Genomic DNA, 15,686 nt, shown 5'->3' on the forward strand with positions numbered 1-15,686 from the left:
ATAAAGGAAAGAAGAAAAATCCTACTTCACATGGAAAATGAACAATATGTTACTGAATGATCAGTGGATTACAGAAGACATAAAGGAGAAAATCAATAAATTCTTAGAGATAAATGAAAATACAGACACAACATATCGGAATCTATGGGACACGATGAAAGCAGTTTTAAGAGGGAAATTCATCGCCTGGAGGTCATTCCTCAAAAAAGGAAAAAACCAACAAATAAATGAGCTCACATTTCATCTAAAAGCCCTAGAAAAGGAAAAGCAAAACAACAGCAAATGTAGCAGAAGGCAAGAAATAATTAAAATCAGAGCGGAAATCAATGAAATTGAAACAAAAGAAACTATTGAAAAAATTAACAAAACTGAAAGTTGGTTCTTTGAAAAAATAAATAAGATCGACAGACCTTTAGCCATGCTAACAAAGAGAAGAAGAGAGAGAACTCAAATTACTAACATACGGGATGAAAAAGGCAATATCAAAACAGATGCTACAGAAATACAGAAGACAATTAGAAATTATTTTGAAAACCTATATTCCAATAAAACAGAAGATAGTGAAGATATTGATAAATTTCTTAAGTCATATGATTTGCCCAGACTGAGTCAGGAGGATACACACAATTTGAACAGACCAATATCAATGGATGAAATAGAAGATCCGATCAAAAGACTACCAACCAAGAAAACCCCAGGACCGGATGGGTATACAGCAGAGTTTTACAAATCCTTTAAAGAAGAATTAATACCAATACTTTTCAAGTTATTTCAGGAAATATAAAAAGAGGGAGCTCTTCCAAATTCATTCTATGAAGCCAACATCGCCCTGATTCCAAAACCAGACAAAGACACCTCAAAGAAATAAAACTACAGACCAATATCTCTAATGAACTTAGATGCAAAAATCTTCAATAAATTTCTGGCGAATCAGATACAAAAACATATCAAAAAAATTGTGCACCATGATCAAGTAGGATTCATCCCTGGGATGCAAGGATGGTTCAATATATGGAAATCAATAAATGTTATTGACCACATCAATAGACTTAAAGATAAGAACCATATGATCATCTCGATAGATACAGAAAAAGCATTTGACAAAGTACAGCATCCCTTTATGTTCAAAACATTAGAAAAACTAGGGATAACAGGAAGTTACCTCGACATTGTAAAAGCTATCTATGCTAAGCCTCAGGCTAGCATCATTCTGAATGGAGAAAAATTGAAGGCATTCCCTCTAAAATCTGGAACAAGACAGGGATGCCCTCTATCACCACTTCTGTTTAATATAGTTCTCGAAACACTGGCCAGAGCAATTAGACAGACGAAAGAAATTAAAGGCATAAAAATAGGAAAAGAAAAACTTAAATTATCACTATTTGAGGATAACATGATTCGATACCTAGCAGACCCAAAAGGGTCTACAAAAAAACTACTAGAACTAATAAATGAATTCAGCAAAGTGGCAGGATATAAAACCAACATGCATAAATCAAAGGCATTTCTGTATATCAGTGACAAAACTTCTCAAACAGAAATGAGGAAAAACACTCCATTCACAATATCCTCAAAAAAAAAAATACTTGGGAATCAACCTAACAAAAGAGGTGAAAGATTTATACAATGAATAGTACAGAACCCTAAAGAGAGAGAGAGAAGAAGATCTTAGAAGATGGAAAAATATACCCTGTTCGTGGATAGGCAGAACTAACATCATCAAAATGCCAATATTACCTAGGTTCTCTACAGGTTTAATGCGATGCCAATCAAAATCCCAATGGCATTTCTTGTAGAAATAGAGAAAGCAATCATGAAATTCATATGGAAAAACAAAAGACCCAGAATAGAAAAAGCAATTCTAAGCAGGAAGTGTGAATCAGGTGGTATAGCGATACCAGATTTCAAATTATATTACAGAGCAATAGTAACAAAAACAGCATGGTACTGGTACCAAAACAGGTGGATGGACCAATGGTATAGAATAGAGGACACAGAGACTAATCCACAAAGTTACAACTATCTTATATTTGATAAAGTGGCTAAAAGCATGTAATGCAGGAATGATAGCATTTTCAACAAATGGTGTTGGGAAAACTGGAAACACATCTGGAACAAAATGAAACTGAATTCCCTCCTCTCCCCATGCACAAAAGTTAACTCAAAATGGATCAAGGAGCTTGATATCAAATCATAGACACAGTGTCTGATAGAAGAAAAATTTGGCTCCGATCTACATATTGTGGGGTCGGGCTCCAAATTCCTTAATAGGACACCCATAGCACAAGAGTTAATAACAAGAATCAACAAATGGGACTTACTTAAACTAAAATGTTTTTTTCTCAGCAGGAGAAACAATAAGAGAGGTAAATAGGGAGCCTGGGAACAAATCTTTACTCCTCACACTTCAGATAGAGCCCTAATATCCAGAGTATACAAAGAACTCAAAAAATTAGACAATAAGATAACAAATTACTCAATCCACAAATGGGCCAAGGACCTGAACAGACACTTCTCAGAGGAGGACATACAATCAATCAACAAGTACATGAAAAAATGCTCACCATCTCTAGCAGTCAGAGAAATGCAAATCAAAACCACCCTAAGATACCATCTTACTCCAGTAAGATTGGCAGCCATTAGGAAGTCATACAACAATAAGTGCTGGCGAGGATGTGGGGAAAAGGGTACTCTTGTACATTGCTGGTGGGACTGCAAACTGGTGTGGCCAATTTGGAAAGCAGTATGGAGATTCCTGGGAAAGCTAGGAATGGAACCACCATTTGACCCACCTATTGCCCTTCTCGGACGATTCCCTGAAGACCTTAAAAGAGCATACTACAGGGATACTGCCACATCAATGTTCGTAGCAGCACAATTTACAATAGCAAGACTGTGGAACCAACCCAGATGCCCTTCAATAGATGAATGGATAAAAAAAATGTTGCATTTATACACCATGTAGTATTACACAGCACTAAAAAATGCCAAAATCATGGAATTTGCAGGGAAATGAATGGCACTAGAGCAGATTATGCTAAGTGAAGCTAGCCAATCCCTAAAAAACAAATGCCAAATGTATTCTTTGATATAATGAGAGTAACTAAGAACAGAGCAGAGAGGAAGAGTAGGAGGAAATGATTAACATTAAACAGAGACATGAGGTGGTTGGGAAAGAGAGAGAAAAGGGAAATTGTATGGAAATGGAAGGAGACCATCATTGTTATACAAAGTTACATATAAGAGGTTGTGAGGGAATGGGAAAATAAACAAGGAGAGAAATGAATTACACTAGATGGGGTAGAGAGAGAAGATGGGAGGGAAGGGAGGGGGGATAGTAGAGGATAGGAAAGGTAGCAGAATACAACAGTTACTAATATGGCATTATGTAAAAATGTGGATGTGTAACCGATGTGATTCTGCAATCTGTATTTGGGTTAAAAATGATAGTTCATAACCCACTTGAATCTAATGTATGAAATATGATATGTCACGAGCTTTGTAATGTTTTGAACAACCAATAAAAATAATTTTTATTCATGAATATGTTTTTAGAGGCAATTTTCCTCCTGAGTAATCTCAATCTAGTTGGACTGTAGGAGTAATACTTTAAAGTGTTTTTGCATTTGCCTTTTTCATATTTTCAGGGTTATTATCAGATGTAGACCAGTTTTTAAATTAAACTGGTGGTTAGGAATCTTTTCCCTATTAAAGGTCATATAAATTTTCACTCAATTCAAATCTATGCAAAGAGACTGTGTTTTTACCCTCAACTTTTTATCATGAATAGTTTCAAATAGAAGTTGATTGTATGTACAAGTAACTTCCAAGTAACCACTATCTATATCTGAGAACTGTTAAGGTTTTGATCAATTACATAAATAGTGTTTGTTGCACCATCTGAGAGTATGTTTTCAATATGGCACCTTGCCCCCAAATACTTCAGTACACATCTTTTAAAATTTTCATTTTCCTCCAAAATTGAAAATTCTCTCTACTGGCTATTTGAAAATACTCAGTTCATTGCTGTGAACTCTTGTTTTTCTAGTGTACTAAATGTCCCCTGTACCTGTTAACTACCTGCTTTCCAAACCTTTATTTTAAATAGTCACTAGTAACTAGTATATTATTTACATCTATGAGATCAACATTTTAGCTACCAAATGAGGGAGAATATGCAGTATTTGTCTTTTTACACCTGACTTATTTTAGTGAATATTTACCAGTTTCATTTATGTTGCTGCACATGACCAAATCTCATTTTTCATATTAGTGAATAATATTCAATTATGTATATATGCTACATTTTCTTTATCCATTTATCTGTTGATGGACAACTTATTTTATATTCTGGCTATTGTGAGTAGTGTAGCAATAAATATAAGAGTGAATGTATCTCTTTTATGACAATTGCAGTTTTTCAAATATGCACCCAAAATGAGATAGTTGGGTCATATGGTGAGTTTATTTTTAAGAAAATTTTTTTGAGGAAATTTTTTAGTTTTTCCATCATGGCTATACTAATTTATATTCCCACCAATAGTGTATGAGAGTTACATTTCCTTTGCATTTTTCACCAGGATTTGTTAGTTTTTGCTTTCATTGATAATAGGTAGTTGAACTGGGATGAGATGATTTCTCATTCTGTTTTTTTCTCAGTACTTTATTATTAACTAATCTTCCCCTACCAGGAAAAAGAAAATAAAGCCTACAAAATATATCTCAAAAAATTATCTGACATTTATAAGCAATTGAGTATATTCTAGATCCCACTTGTAGGCTGCAGTACTCTTACCTACAATGCAGGATCAAATAAATACTACCCATATAATGTACGTGATTGTGCATAAACCTGAGTTTGCAATGGTGGAATTTTGTCACTTTCAACATTTTCAGAGTTATAGCTGCTAACGGTTGACTTTGGGGCTTAATTTCAAGTGGATTTTTCTCCACAATGTCTTGAACTTCTTTTGCAATTTCATCTGTCCAGTCTATTAATTTTTTGTCAAGTTTTGTGGCTTCATTCAGGATTCTTTTCTGTTTTTCATTCAATTGTGACAGGAGGTCCAAGATCTTATACATCTGCTTCACACCTGAGCAAGCATCAGGAGACCAACTCTTGGTTTCTTGCCTCTATGGAGTGGTGTGGCCAGACATGAGCAATCAAAATCCTCCTGACTTGGATTTAAAGACTGAGCATCCAATTTCTCAATGAAATTCATAGCACAGCAAAGGTTGGTGAAATAGTATCTGTCCTCCCTGTCATCCGCCAGCTGGGGTTGCAGAAGCGGGTGATGTACTGGATGTAGGACTACAGGTGGGGTGGGTTTGTCCTTCAGCACAATTAGATAAGCTTGTGCAAAAAGCAGAAGAAGGCTCAAGTCATCTGCAGAAGCAGGCTCATTGTTGGTGATTTTGATGGCATTGAAGATGTGCTTGCTACACCTGGTCTGGTAGGCCAACTTATCTTGGGCACAGGCTTAGAATCCATATCAGTGATATCTGGTCCTCTTCTAAATGGTGCGGTCTTTGTTTTCATCAGTGGTTTCTGAACAGAACACATATTCAGAGAGGCAAGTCATGATGTTCTTTTCCATTTGATCCATTATCTTCTCAACTGTTTTTGGAGGCACTTTTTCACGAGTCAGTATTCTTTCCACCAGATTCTGGTAAAACTCCGTAGGACACTCTGACTGCTCCTCAATTCTCAAATCCTTTTTGTAATGCATCCTTCTCAAAACATCTTTGCTGGCTTATAGATCTCGTTTGGTTTTGTGGAAGATCTTGAGGATCTCTATTAGTGCCTTAGACCCTGTTTCAATGCTGATTTGTCAGTTTATGGAAGGACTGGTAGCTTTTGCTTCCTGAATTTCTGACCTTTTTGATCCAACCCTGGAAGAAGCACTGAAGAATTTCTTCACTGTGGTCACCTCGTGGATCTTTCCACTGGTTTTCTTTTCTTCAAATTTGGAAAATGTGAGGGAGGGAGCCCCCTGCTGCTCTGACTGACTGTTGCTGGCCAAGGCCTCTTCCTCCTCCTGCTGAAGTCCGTCAGCCAGCTCCCAGTCCTTCTGGATCTGCTTCTGCTGGGCTCTGTGGTACTCCTCTCTTCAGCACTGGAAGTAGAAGCTCTGACAGGCAGGGTTGCCATAATAGCCACAACCCTTCTTGCACAGGAGCTCTGACTGGTCCATGTGAATTCCTAGGTGCTCAGACTTAAGACTCATCTTCTTCCTGCTTGATGACCCTTGAAGTCAGCACCACCTCCGCTGGTGCAGCTCCAGGAGGTGCCTCACTGTGGTTTTGATTTGCATTTTGCTGATGGTTAGTGACACTGAAATGTTTTTCTGTACATGTGGGTAATTTTCATCTTTTCATTTTAAGAAATGAGTGTTCAGATTGTCCATTTTTACTTGGACAATTTGTATTTTTATTGTAGCAAAAAGTCAACATGAAAGGTACAACATAACTTTTAGGAACTTCCATGCCTCCCTCACGAGGGGTCAAGTGAAATCCTCTATTTTTGGGATTTCAAAAATGAAGGTAGATAACTGTATTTCCACTTTAAACAAAAAATCACAATGTGGCAATGAAATTTCTTGTGTGTTCATTTTTCCAAATTTTCCCTCCCTATTACATGGGTCTTTTATAATGTAGTTGCCTTCTCAATTGTTGTTAGAACATTTTGTTTGCCCAGAGAGCCTGGGTTGTGTGTACATGTGCTTGTGTCCTTAATTGAATATGTGCTAGTTAGCATACCATTGGGAAACTATTTACAGCACTGAAAAGTAAGCAAAATTTTAGCACATGACTTTTATTTACAAAAAGCTCATGAAGGAACCTGTAGCAAAAAGTCAACATGAAAGGTACAACATAACTTTTAGGAACTTCCATGCCTCCCTCACGAGGGGTCACATAACATATATGACAGGCATGTGATACTAAATCCATAAAATATTAGTAAAGACTATATTTCTTAAAAATCACAAGGAAATATAAATAGAAGTTCTAGTATTTTATCTTTCTGCCCTAGTGGTTTCTCTCTCTCTCTCTTTTTTTAACAACCAGAGCACCTGTGCTCAATTTTAAAGAGATCTGTTGACTATATAATTTAGAGGGTTTGGACATAGATTGCATCTCCATTCCCAAGTGTTTATATCCTTCTTTGAGAAAAGATTGAGCTTTGATGCTATTGATGTGTCTTCCTATGTGTGGAGTGTCTTTTTTCTGCCCTTTCACAGGTTTATCCAGGTGACATCCAAAGGCCAATAGATCAGAATGAATACAATATGCACTTGATCCAAATTGAGGGTTCTGCTGCACAGTTCAACTTACAAGGAGCCACTCATTGATTGTGGATACCTTCTCAATCCTCTTGTACCTTGGTACTGTGCTGAGGGACACTGCATGTGTGGACATCCTCCTTACCATGTCTCCTACCTGGGGTCCAGAATGAGAAAACATTCAAAAAGGATCCAAGTCAACTTATAGTCAGTTTAGGATCTACATTCCAAGCCCACATGTAATGTGTGTGGGAAATAAATGTTATAAAACACTCAGATTTAGGGGTTGTTTCTGATACAATGTAACCTATTTGCAATGTGACTTATTCTAGGGAGAGAGACATAAGTTTAGAAACATATTTTTCTTAAATAAGTTGGATGAGAAAGCCTTTTAGAATCAGTTATTATTATGAGAGGAGGGTTTGTATATGCACAACTGTCTAAATGCATGTGAAGTCCAAAATTAATTGCAGAAGAACATAAGACTTCTTTGGGCACTGTAGCACCCTTTTACTACTAAAAATTTCATTCCTAAATTAAGCACTAGATGGAAAATGGCAAATTAGATGTTTGCTGTAGATGGGGTGAGCAGGTGGAATCAATGTAGCACAGGGCCTTAGAGCTCAAGCAGGGAAAGGTGACAATGAAGGGGGGTTTGTCTTGACAGTGGTATTGGAGCCCATGAAAAGTGAAGAAAACCTCACTGTGGTGATGGTGAGAGTGTCTTCTGGCATGGATAATCAGAGCCTGAGCATGGTGAGGAGGCTGTCCATAAGTGTCCATGGTCCAGAGCAGAGTAGCAGAGGACAGGAGAATTGAGGAGGTGTCTCCAATAGGGGAAGGCTGGTGTGAGATGTCAGCCTGTGAGAACAGGCCATCTATGTGGTCTTGTGGTCAGGTATGGGAAACCTAAGCAGAATAGGGAAGTATTTATGCATGAAGTCACTTTCTGTGAGAATTCAGAGCCCCTTTTGGGTGAGGAGTGAGTCCTTGGAGAAGTGCAGCCTGGCATGAAATCTCAGCATCTGGGAGAATCAAGTAGGCACCGCTGAACAGTGTTAGTTCCAATGTTGGTTGGGATTCAGTGCCTAAGTGTGGTGAGGAGGGCATCCTTGCAGAGGGGAAACCTGTGTGGATTTCAGAGACCAGGCAGGGTAAAGAGGATGTCTGTATGTAGAGAGTCCAGTATTGGAACTCACCACATAAGCAAGGTAAAGAAGGCATTAATTTTTTTTGTTATTTCTTTAAAAAAAGTGTTCTACATGACAGTAGAATGAAGAATGTATTTTGGCAGAACATATATACATAAAGTATAACTTATTCTATTTTGATTCTCACTCTTGTGGTCATACAAAATGTGGAGTTATACTGGTCATGTATACAAATAAAAGCCTAGGAAAGTTATGACCAATTAATTTGAATGTTTTTTCCTATTCACCTCCCTCCTTTTTTTCCTTTGTCTCTCTTTGCTAGTCCAATCTATTTCTATTATCCCCCTCTCCAACCTCTCCTATTTTGGGTTAGTATCCACAAATCATAGAGAACATTTGGCCTTTGTTTTTTTGGGATTAGCTTGTTTCAATTAGCATGATATTCCCCAGTTCTCTTCATTTACCAGAAAATGCCATTACTTAATACTTCTTTACTGTTTTCATTTTGTCCATTGAAAAAATAAATCATATTTGTGTATATATGCCACATTTAATTTTCCCATTCATCCATTGAAGGTTGTTTCCATAGTTTGGCTATTCGTGAGTTGAACTGCTATGAACATTGATGTGGTTGGTTCTGTGTAGTATGCTGTCATTTCAGTATATGTTGAGGAGTGCTGTAACTGGGTCAAATGGTTCCATTCCATGTTTTCTATGGAATCTCCATACTGCTTTCCACAGTGATTGCACCAATTTGCAGTCCCCCTAGCAATGTATGAGAGTAACTTTCTCCTCACATCCTCACCAGTGCTTATTGTTATTTGTATCCTTTATAAATGCCATTCTGACTGGAGTGGGATGGAATCTTGGTGTATTCTTAATTGCATTTCTCTACTTGCTAGAGATATTGAATATATATATATATATATATATATATATATATATATATATGTATTTCTTCTTCTGTGAAATGTTTTTTTCCCCATTTATTGACTGGTTTATTCATATTTCTGAGTTAAGTTTTTTTTTTTTTGGTACTGGGAATTGAATTTGGGGGTAATTGGCCACTGAGCCACGTCTTCATCCCTATATTGTGTATTTTTTATTTAGAGACAGGGTCTCACTGAGTTGCTTAGTGCCTTCCTTTTTGCTGAGGCTGGCTTTGAACTTGTGATCCTTCTGCCTAGGCTTCTGAGCTGCTAGGATTATAGGTGTGTGCCACTGAGCCCAGCTGTGAGTTAAGTTTTTTGAGTTCTTTGTATATCCTTGTATATTCTGAATTTAATGCCTTATCTGATGTACTGGTGGTGAAGATTTTCTCCCAATCTGTAGGATCTCTGTACACATTCCTTTTTTATTTAAAAATATTTTTTTTAGTTGTAGATGGACAAATACCTTTATTTTATTTATGTGGTGCTGAGGATCAGACCCAGGGCCTCACACATGCAAGGTGAGCACCCTACTGCTGAGCCCCAGACCCAGCCCCTCTGTACACATTCTTGTTTGTTTCAAGAAGGAATTCTTGCTGGTAGTCAAGGACCTGGTATGGGATATCAAAGCCTAAGCAGGATAAAGAAAATATCTACACAGAAGACAGACATGGTGTGGGTTTCATAAACTGAGCTGGATAAGAGAGCTCTCCACATGTTGGCAAACCCCAGAAGGGAAATTGATCCTTACATAGTAAGGCTTCTATCCATGGGAGTAACCTTGTGTGGGCTGTGAGAGCTCAGGCAGGCCAGGATGGCTACACATAAGCTTTAAGAATCTGATCTGATTCATCGTTAAAGAAAAGTAGAATATAAATACACCATGTCCCTGAAGACTCCTCTGTATTCCCAAGAAACCAGCCAAATTAAGAGTACAATATGAATGGTCTTGGACTAGAATGTTCAGGTGAATACTATCTTGTAGGACACTGACTCTCTTTCATACGTGCTGTAAATTTGAGGGTTAGCACAGGATCAGAACTTCAGCAAAGTGAGCAGAATGTTCATTTTGTGGGGTATGGTTGGCTGGCCCTGTGTGGGAACATTAATAAGAGCTAAGAGGGCTTTAGGCTAGGGGACAGAAGATTAGATTAAGGAGTAAGAAATATATTAGGAAGAACAGTGTCTTAGGGAATGATGGCACAAGATGAGAGATTGGTAACATCCAGAGTACAATCAAATGATTTAACAAATAAGTAAAAAGTTAAAGATAACGAACACAGATTTCTTTATGTCACTGAAGTGTGGACGAAATGTGGAAATTAAGAAAATGAAAATGAAATCTGAGGCATTGAATTAGAATTAGGGGTATTACTGTGAATTTAGTGATTTCAGTATATTTTTATGTAGAATAAATATGGAAATCAGTGGAAACAAATATAGAGTTGAGAGAGAGGGAAAGATATGGAAAGAGATATAAGAGAAAAAAGATATAAGAGCAAAAAGAGTTAGGTAGGATTATTAAAAGAAGGAAAGTCATTTGGGGAGAACTGAGGCAAAGAACCCAGGCAAGAGTTGGTTGAGAGCAGCTCTGTAGAATGATTCCACACGAAAGATTTAGTTTTTGGAAGGTTTTCATTTTGGCCTTTGAAAAAAATAAATCAGATTTGGCATTCAGTTTAAGTTCATCCTCTTCTACACGTGATTCCATTTAATTTTTCCTACTGTTTAATATAGTCATATGTACCTTCCAGAGCATGTTGTTAAGGTGATGTGGGGGGTAAAAGGAGACATAAGTGAAGAATAAAAGGTGACATCCTCTTTTATTAAGGATTTCACGAGATCTCAAGGTGACCAGTAGCAAAATGAATGAAGGTTGATGATGGTGCTGATTGTGAGCAGCAGGGAAAGCAGAGAGCACAGAGGACACCTTCAGACTTTTCATTCCCCACCATGCTAAAGGAGGGTGGCTCTGAACATGGGGAGGTTGTCATCTGACACTTGTGTCAATGATCACCTTAGAATGTGGCACAAATAAGCTGCCTGATCAGTCAAATCTGATGACATGAAGGTTGTTTGGGTAATAAGTTACATTTGCATGTGGAACCACAAATTTCAGTTTTCCTGGTGAGTTTATGGAATGAAGTTCTTAGGAAAGACTTCTCTAATTGCCTAATTCCTCTTTTCATTTCCTTCCTATTTCTTTTGAGTTCCCACTTTTGGTACACTTATCTATATCTACTGTTTGGAGGCTGTAATTCCCATTCTGATTGTCTTGAAGATGAGACCTCAGTGATTGTGTATAGGTATGTGTATTTTTATTACTTCTGCTTTCATCTATGTAGAGTAATTTGCTCAAAGGCTGGAATCTCATTTGTAATATGTTTTAAGGAAAAGATGACATGGGGTTTCTGAAAAAAGCAGAAGGTTTCTTCTCAAGATGGCTTTGGGAACAAATTATGCTGAAGTGAGTTTGAAAAATGAACTGAAGTCCTCAGGCATCTACTCAAACTCTCCTGCAGGTAAAAGATCATTTTCCAGTGGTCAATGTTAATTATGAGGTGAAGAATGAAGAGGCAGTTGATAAGCATGGCAGAGGTAATTTTGTTGCTGATTCTCTGATATTCATGTCTGGGACACCCAGGAATGTCTGAGGATTGTGCTGCCGGTAGATAGGAATGAAGGTGTTTTAGAGCTGCAAAGTGGGTGAAAAATTCATAATACTTTCTTTACCCTTATCATTTACAGAAAATCAGATTTTGAATTTTATTTTATATAAAAATGTGTGTACCTGTATTTCCAGAACTGAAAGAATATAATACTGAGTTTTTTCTCCTCACCATTGACAATATACATAAATAAAAAAATTGTTTCTATTTATTTACTGCTTTTATCTTTTTTTTGCAGTGCTGGGGACTGAACCCAGGGTGTTGTGCATGCTACCAACTGACTTATATCCCCAGCCTCCTTAGTGCTTTTATCTTAATGGAAGTGACTGACCCCCACACCTTTGGTAGTGATCATTTTCAGGTTTTGTATATCCTAGGCAAAATTTCTGTAGCATGAAGCTATACCCCTGTTGAGAAAAGGCTTTCTGACCATGAAACAGTGACTTAAAAGGTTGATTGTATAATAAAAACATGAAAGTTGGTCATAATGATTTATCTTGTATAGCATATTATATGTTGGACATAGTATTATTTAAATATGTAATGAAGTAATGAGCAACCATAACAAAAATATTAATGAGATTATGTTGAAAAAGCATTTATGATACAATATAAAAGAAAATAGTGAATTAGAAATCAGTAAATGTGTATGTCAATCAAATGGAAAAATGTTCATATATGTTGTACACACTTCAAAAATTGCTGAAAAGACATGTGCCAAAATAGTTTAATCTCAATGGTAGAAATCTGTGCTTTGGGGTATTTTATAAAGTTTTTTAAAAATAATAAACATAATTGACTTTTTCTAATTTTAATTTTCATATTATTTTGAATATTCACAGTAGTAGTTGTTGTGCTTTATGGGAGAAAATTAAAGAGTAGAAGAGAAAGATGTTAGCTTTTTTATAACTGTGACCAAAATACCTGATAAGAACACCTTAGAGGAAAAAGCTTATTTTGGGACCAACATTTTGCAGTCCAGTCTTTGGTGAGTCAGCTCCATTACTCTGGCTCTGAGGTGAGGCAGAACATCATGGTGGAAGGGCATGGCAGAGTAGAGCTATTCAGCTGATGGCAGCCAGAGGATCATGGCTCTTCCACAGAGATTTCAAAGGAAGACCTGAGGGTTCAAAGTGAAGCCATGTTGGAATCCTTGCAGGATTCCATCGAGAGGGCATGCATGAAGCTGTGAAGGGGAAGCTGAAGCTGGAATGGAAATCCCAGGGATTAAGATATGCCAGTAATGTGGAATGTCTGCTGAGAAAAGGTGTTGGCTGTAGATGGAGTCAGCCTAAGAAAGAGACCATGTGGATGACAACCAGCTAGGTCATTTAAGTGGTGCTGCAGAAGCTCTTTGAAGATTACATCTTACCACAATATTACCAAGATGCTGGACATGGAGTTACAGAAACTAATATCTGCCTGAGTTTTGGTTCCATCCTTTCCTTCTATATCCTTATTCCTGCTTTTTGGAATGGGAACATTTACTTTATGCCATTGTATACTGGAAGTATGTGACTTGTAAGGACAGGCACTGGTGATCAAAAGGAGGCAGATTAAAAGCAGCTGAATAAGGCTTTATTGAGATTCATTCCTGGGAGAAACCCTTGAGTCCAACAGAGTGGGTCTGGGAGAAATGTGCCTAGGCTCAGGATTGGAATTTTATTGGGCTCACGGCAGGTAGGGAGGGCTTTGGACAGGAAATGGAGGTTTTTAAACTCCTTTGTCTTCCTGGGGTTGTTCAGGGTATCTTGCCTGAGATCCATATCCTTCCAGGATTGGTCAGGAGAGCCTGCTGATTGACAGGTGGTTATGAGGCACCATGACTGCTTGTCTGTTGGCACCTGTTTGATCGTTCTTTCATGTACTTGGGTTGCCTGGTGCTTTGTTTCCTTAGCCACCCAAAATCAACCTAACATCCCAGGCTTTTTTATGATATACAATGTTGAATTCCATCTGGCTGCTTCCTCTTTGCTAGGGGTACTGGGGAGAATGAATGGCTTGTGTTTTGGTTTGGTAGGGAGGCAATGGTAGGCATGAAGGAGCATCTGGTTGTAGGTCACTCTGGCAATTTCACTCCTGCGCTTACAGGTAAACCTGAATAGGGAGGTAGTAATCATTCATAGAAGTTCACTTACTAATCTAATAGTGAGAATGGGAGTCAGCCACATAATGAGGGTTGAGTTTAGCCAGCCTGGTCATTTGATTGTTGCTGTTTAAGCTTTTCACCCCCAAAATGGAGTATGTTGACATTCTTTTTGACGAATCTAGTTTCATTGATGTAGTAGCAACATTCTTCTTTCAGGAATAGACAGGTTCCTTCTTTGTCTGCTGACAGGAGATCTAGGGCTTGATGGCTCTATAGTGAAACTAGGGCAATTGATGTTATTTGCCTTTTCAGGGAATTGAGAGAGGCGATCGATGCCTCTACCACTTCCCAAAGTTGTTGTTCAAGCTTCTGAGTAGTGGTTGTTGCATAACCAAGTCCTCCTGCCCCCAGTCTGGAGGCATCAAGTGAGAAGGCCAGGGAGAGTCCAACTACTACTGGTAGAATGATGGCTCATCTTGCTCTGGAAAGGGAGGTAGTAACAAGTCATATTAATTCAGCCTCACTGTACAGTTACTTGAGAAACCAAGGTGGAAGGAACACAAAAAGTAAAGGGCATGCTGAGGCTTAGATTTTTTGTTAGGGTAAGATTGCACCAGAAAAAGAACCTCCAGAGGAGCAAAAGTGGGGGAACAGATTCAAATGATCTGGTCACAGGGTACTGAGCCAGAGGATGTGTAGCAGTAAGAGAAATTCCATGATGAGTTATGAAAAATGGGTACTTCCTGAAAGGCTGGAGAGGGGGATTCTTGGGTGTTGGTTGAGGTATTGAGAGGAAGATCAATGGGAATCATAGTTAAAGGAGTATGATCCAAACCTGTGCAGAGGAAACAGTCTGAAATGTTATTAACATTGGATAAATTGAGAAACTGAAGGCCCTGATGTACTAGGACCATCCATGAAAAAGGGTCATATTTAGCATGGGCAACTGCGTCCATCCATCTTTCTCTTGTTCTTGGATGGTTATGTGAATTTGAGGGGACACTTGTACATAAGTTCTCCAGATTCTGATAGAGGCTGAGGGGAGCTTGGCAAAACCCCACGAATAAAATTTACCATGAACACCAGATGCTCATTTCATGTCCCATGGGTCCCAAATAGTTAATGTGGTGTGTGCTCATTTTTCATAGCAACGCTTATCTACAAAGTGTGTCTTGCACGAATTATAAGGGCACCCACCATAGATGTTAGACCAGCGCTTATAAGATTCCTAGTTTGGTCTGATAGGAAGTATCGCATTGTTGCACGTATGTGGGATGAAGTGGCTTGGTTGAATCCAGTAATGATAAGGGTGACCGCCTAATTGCAGCCAGTGAAAAGGCAATTACCTTGACCCATGTACTGAGAGTGCGTGGTGCCATCCTGGTGCCATGTCGCTTGGATGTAGAAGCACCATCTGTGGGTTGGGATAGAAACTTGAGAGAGAGTAATGATTAGTAAAAGAAGAAGAGGGTTGATGAGAAATCTTGAGTTTGTTGGGCCCCAGCATGGTGGAAGTCCAGGACTGGACATTTGGAACATGTGTCATTTTAAGGCAGGAGACATGG

The 15,686-nt window shown here is 38.2% G+C and overlaps 1 pseudogene; it reads right to left on the reverse strand.

Annotated features, from left to right (window-relative positions):
• Positions 1–4,819: 4,819 nt before the first annotated feature.
• Positions 4,820–6,227, reverse strand: LOC101966791 (rab5 GDP/GTP exchange factor pseudogene; annotated as a pseudogene).
• Between the last annotated feature and the right edge of the window lie 9,459 nt (positions 6,228–15,686).

This window comes from Ictidomys tridecemlineatus, chromosome 6, assembly GCF_052094955.1.
Source record: "Ictidomys tridecemlineatus isolate mIctTri1 chromosome 6, mIctTri1.hap1, whole genome shotgun sequence".
In the NCBI taxonomy this organism is placed as follows: domain Eukaryota; kingdom Metazoa; phylum Chordata; class Mammalia; order Rodentia; family Sciuridae; genus Ictidomys; species Ictidomys tridecemlineatus.